Source organism: Adiantum capillus-veneris, chromosome 14 (genome assembly GCF_014529385.1).
Source record: "Adiantum capillus-veneris isolate H3 chromosome 14, ASM1452938v2, whole genome shotgun sequence".
NCBI classification, from domain to species: domain Eukaryota; kingdom Viridiplantae; phylum Streptophyta; class Polypodiopsida; order Polypodiales; family Pteridaceae; genus Adiantum; species Adiantum capillus-veneris.
Window position 1 is genome coordinate 11,390,174 of NC_140944.1, and position 5,953 is coordinate 11,396,126.

A 5,953-nucleotide genomic window follows, 5' to 3' on the forward strand; every position below is an offset into this window, starting at 1 on the left:
AAACAATTGGAATGTGTAATAGCGAAGGACCTTACCATGGAAAATACTTACTGAAAAAGATTCAAATTGTAGCTATTGTAAATCGTCTATAAAATCCACCAAAATCTCTAACCTAACTACATATCTAAGGAGCCAATTATCCAGCTAGCTTTCTAGGTTAGCTCACTAACTTGCAAGCTTAGCAGATGACTTCTATCGTACCCAGTTAGTAGGTAGTTAACTAGCTAAGTCTGTAGCTAGCTAGCTTAACCACACTATATTAAATGATCTACAAGGCCACTAAAGGCTCAACCTATTTTCATAGTTAATTTTCTAGCTAACTAGCTAGCTACGTTGGCGCATTTAACTTGTTTTCTACAACACCAGCAAAGTGCAAGCCGAGCTACATAAGCTAGCCAAGTACCTAACTACATAGCTACCTACCTAGCTAGGTAGTTGGGTAGGAGTGCCATTCTACCTAGATGCCCTATGAAATACACAAGTCAAAGAGGTGGCTCCTACATAGTCCAAGGCTATCAAAGGATCATGTGTAGCTACATATGTTATCCAAATACCCATGTACCTAGCTAGGTAGTTGGTAGGTCCAATGTAGTCTACCATTTGAAACAGATGGCTTACAAAGTAGCGGAGTCATCTAGATAGCTAGCTAGTTAGCCACAATAGTCTACTAAAACATCCACAAGAGCACCAAACTAGCCACAATCAACTCGGTAGCTAACTAACTTGCTAGCTATCCAAGAGGGTAACTTGGTAACAAATTAAGATTTTAGCTAGTCTGGCCCCTTCTATTGTAAAGAATCCATAAAGGCGACCAAAGGCTCGAGCCTAGCTACATGTCTAAGAATCCCACTATCCACCTAGTTAGCGAGCTAGATAGGTAGCTTACTACCTTTCTAGCCTGGTAGAAAGCTTCTAAAGTAGCCAGCAGTCATCGAGGTAGCTAGTTAACTAGCTAATTATATAGCTAGTTGGCTCAACCATGCTCTACGAAATGATCTACAAGGCAACGAAACAAAGGTATATATCGAGGTAGATAACTTGCTAGCTAGCTGAGTGGGTGTGGGTAGCTAGTTGTATGTCCTCGTTAAGGAAGAGATGTTATGTATCTATGCAGCTAGCTACCTAGACTACTAGGTAGCGGATCATTAGCTAGCTTCTAGGTCTACCGTAGTACACCATTTTATCATAGACGGATATTGGAGTTTTTAAACTGCCTAGCTAGCTACACGAGTTACCGGTATCCAAACTACCTAGGTACCCTCCTAGCTACCAACGTAGCCATAACTAGCTAGGCAGCTAGGTTTGAATCTAGCATGCTAGTTATCTAAGGCGAAGATCATATTATCAGTTAAGCAAAACCAATACACCGAAACTAATGATTAAAGGGAAAATATCAAGCAAGAGTTCATATGAATGCAAAGAATATAGCACAGACGTTAGAGCAACCCCTCGTTTTCAAGTAGTATATTGCCATATACATGGGGGTTTTAACAAATCTAGAAAGCACGAGCCATAACAATGGCCGGTTTATCATCGGCATCGCTGAGCAGAAAGCCAACCCTCGAGGAGACAACTTTTCATCGCATACCGTGTCCCTCAAGCGGTCGTTTGATTCGCAATCTTGTCCAAAAGGAGAAAAGGCCTTGGAGGATTGTATGTGACATCAATTAGAATGGGCTTCTTCCAGGCCCTGGAAAACCTCCTTTGTGTGTACTTGGGCGTATACCGTCTGGAAGAGAGCTCCCAAGTAAGCTAAGAGCAAGCTCTGTTAGCAAGAGTAGCAACCAAAAAGGGAGCCTACCGTTGAAGGGCAGGTTGCTCATGCCAAAATGCAGTTGAACATGCAGAGACAGCTAAGCAAGGGCGCTGGGTTTTAGTACACTCCCAGTAGGGGGTACCCAATCATTTTTATTGGTTTAATAGAGAGAATAGGGGAAGATCCTCTGGCGAATGCGAAGGAAAGCGAAGGAAAAAGGAAACGGGACAGGGAGGGAGCGCATGGTAGCGAGTCAGCCAACGAGGGACCGGGCATGGCAAGGCAAGGTCGCACAAGAGGTAAGAGGGGATGGGCACCATCCTGCAGAGCCAACCCGGCGTGCATAGCCCAAGACGTGCAGAAGCCGCATCGAGGGCAATGTTTTTAAAGTTAACGCGCAACGCATTTGACACGCGAGAGCAGTTGCCCTTGTGGTTTACAGTGGATTGGAAGGGGGATTCCTCTGTTGTCGGCGCATGTTCGAGTCCTTTCTACCTTTTTTAGAGGGTTAGTGTGAAGGGGCATGGGGCGGGGCACAAGGCGCTCAAGTTCCAAGGATTCAGAGGAACCACGGACTATATGAATAAAATTAGGTGTGAGCCAGTAGGTGATACGATCTTTTTAATTGAAAAGGCAGTAGTAGTAGGGAGTAGCAAACAGAATTGCATTTTAGGTCGCATTGCTACCTCGTGTAGCGTATGGGATCTTACCATCCAAAACGTGCGCGACGATGAACAGCAAAAACCTGTTCCGTCGCCAAGGTGTAGACCTTAACTATGTACAGTAGTAACCAGCGAGAGCGCTCTGGAAGGGTGATCAATCAAGCGAGAGCGTGGACGGCAGGATTCGAGCTCGTGTAGCGTATAGGATCTTACGATCCAAAACGTGAGCGACAATGAACAGCGAAAAACCTGTTCCGTCGCCAAGGTGTAGACCTTAGATACGTACCAACAATAGCGCTCAGTAAGAAAGTACAGTCGAGCGAACCGTGGACGGCAGGATTCGAACCTGCGCGGGCAGAGCCCACATGATTTCTAGTCATGCCCGATAACCACTCCGGCACGTCCACTTGATGGTACACAGGGCAACTTATGCTTGTTTTATTCCGCACACATCGGATTGCTCCCATGCCAATCACCATGAGACCTGCCTCACCTAACCCACTTTCTCCCTTCCCATAGCTACATTTGGCGTAATGCACTTGAAAGTTTCAAACCCACTTCCATCGGTGTAGCCACACGTTCACGACGAGCAAGGTCGAATCTACCTCAGAGAAATCCCTCTAAATAATGATGGAAGAGACCCATCTCAAGGACTAAAACCAAGCCATCCTAAACTTTAGCATAGTTTGAACCGATGATGATCGTACGTCAAGAACAGATTGATTTTTTTGGCTAAAAGAGAATACTTTTTTACAAGCAAGGTGCTCTCAATTGTATTATCACAAAATCCATGAGCAATTGGGTAGAATTTTATCTTGTCACACTTCACACTACCCTCGTGGTGCTTTGCTCACCCTACATACTTTGATTCTCCCTCATTCCAACTAAGTCCACATTACATACACCTTCTCATGCAAACCACCATTTAGAAATATTGCTTGCCTGCAGCTTTCATGCCCAGCTACTAGCGTATGTTCCTACCATTGTGTGCCACCAATGCACTAACTACACGGACTGCCACCATTTACAAAAAGTGGGAGCTCGACAAAGCTAGTGCTGCCTTGTCACAACATTTACGACCTTGATGAAAAATTGGAGGTAATTCCTGGCCTTGTAGTGAAATTTGTGGATAATAGATCTATTATTGATGATCTCAATTTTAATGACACGATTGTGGGGAAGCTCAATGCAAATGAAAAATTTGCACACATGTACATTTTAATTTTTTTTTTTGTAAAACTCACAGTTTGTGAGTGGAATGTATTAAAACCAAAAACTCACATAGCAAGCCATGCTTGCATCGAGCCATGGCACCAACCTTTACCATGAGAGGCAAGATGAAATCACACTCACCCACATCAAAATAGAATACTAGCCAAAACAGGGGAGGCCAACCCCAACCAAGCAAGACACCTACAGATCTCACACAAAACAACATACCCTAGAGCTTGCCGGAAGGGTGGGGCCACCAGAAGACGCCTCTCAAGGTGCCACCATGACGGCAAGTCGAAGTGATCGAGCCAAAATCATAACCACCAAACAAAGGCTCCAACCACCTGGGTACAAACACCAAAGGGCGTAGGAACAAGACAGAGAAAAAAGGAGGGCCGAAAAGAGACACCGCCAAGAGATCCAATGCCAGAGAAACATGCTAGAAAAGGAGAGACATTCCCCCAGCATGGAAATCTGATCGCTGCCATAGGGCAAAGAAGCCCGCGAGGGGAGAAACCAACAAGACTGATCGCCCATTCTCCTCCTCGGAAGGAGGTGAGAGGACTCCCAAGGTCAAAAAAATGAGGGTGTCGGCAAGGGAGGGCCGCAGTTATTACAAAGATGGAGTAGTTACGAAGACAGCTGCAGTTTTTAATGAAAGGTTGTTGCAGGTGCAGAACTTTTGCATGCACATTTTGATCCTCCAAATTTAGTGAGCTTGATACATTTCAACAGGTTTTAGATAGTAGTTGCTTTGTTCCCCCAGTGGAGGCACGGTCAGATGTTGGCTTTCTGTGGTTGCACACAAGTTGCAACATACACATAGTGTCATTTGTGGATCCTTTGCATACTTCTTTGTTTGGAAATCTTTTGTGCATTGTGCCTTCCGTTGATGCTTATTAAGGCATGTCTGCGTATAGCCGCTTCAGGCAAAATTTGAATCATTTACGTGCTTCCAGTATTATTTTTTTTTTTACATTTCTATGTTTGTATGACAAGTTGATCTTGTATGGAGTTTATGGTTGACAAATGTTCACATTACATGATTGTGGCTATATAGGCTCAATGCATATGAAAACTATGTCAAAGATTGAGCATGCACACTTTTTGATTCGAAGGCTAGTGTAGATACAAAATTGTGGCGTGCACATTTCGGTCACCTAAATTTTGCTAATTTTTTGCGTTTGCAAAAATGTACGATAATTCTGTCATTGCCCCCCTCTTGAGGCAGCTTATACCAATTCTCGATTGTAGAGAGAAAAAATGGAGTATTCTATGTTTTCAAAAGATCTTTTTGTGCATGCTACTTGCACAATTGCTACGATCCAGGAGTCTAGGTCGGGCTTTTGGCATGTTTTGGAGGAGATGGTGATGTTTATTTTTAAAAATTCTACTCAAAATTACAAAAAAATGTGCAGCATTAGGTTTATTCCGAACTTTCAAACCCCAAAACACTAATTTTGGCATATCTCCTATACTCGGACTCAGATCTATATGATCTAAGAGTCTACCCCTGTGTTCCTCAACATTTTGGATGTTTTGTGAAGCTTTCCAAAAGGACATGGCCCATCATCCCCATCACCAAAAAGATGCCTCTCAAGGTGCCATAACGACGGCGTTTCTGCCACCTACAATCCGCATTCCCAGAGAGAGCCTCCAATTAAAGTCAAAACGATAGAACAAAACCGATATATAATCGTAACCACCAAACAAAGCTTCAACCACCTGGGTCCGAAACCCAAAGGGTGCAGGAGCGGGAGAAAGAGCAAAGTAGGGCGTGAAAGAGACACCGCCAAAAGGTCCACCCCATCCAACGCCAGAGCAACTGGCTAGAAAAGGGCATCCATGCCCCAACCTAGAAATCCACTCACTCCCACAGGGCCATCCTTTGTCTGTCACATTTCAGAGATCCTCCTCCTCGGGAGGAGTGAAGGGCGTGAAGCCCCATGCGCGTGCATGCAAGGAAGGGGGAAGGAGAGAAAGGAGGAGAGACCAAGGTTTAGGGAAAACACACAACTATGTAATGTGCAGCATGTGTTTCTTTATTGCACCTTTTTGTATATGTGAGTAACGAAGGGTTAGTGTATACAAAGGTTAATGAGTTAGGTTCACATGGGCGCCCGACCGTATGGCCTTTACCCAACAATCTTCCACTTAAATGCCAATGTGGTCATAAGTGGCGACTATTATCTAGTATGTACAATCGTGAAGCACGATAGCTTCATCCTTGTACAAAACTTCTCAACCTACACCCATTAACTCAATGCAATGTGCAAACTACTCCGTAGCTAGATTGTTTGTAAGAGCATATGCTGTGTTGTCA

General features: G+C 44.2%; 1 non-coding gene across 1 annotated transcript; it reads right to left on the bottom strand.

Moving 5' to 3' along the window:
- Positions 1-2,743: 2,743 nt before the first annotated feature.
- TRNAS-AGA (transfer RNA serine (anticodon AGA)) lies at positions 2,744-2,825 on the bottom strand. The gene has a single exon. It is a non-coding gene; the product is annotated as a tRNA-Ser (tRNA).
- Between the last annotated feature and the right edge of the window lie 3,128 nt (positions 2,826-5,953).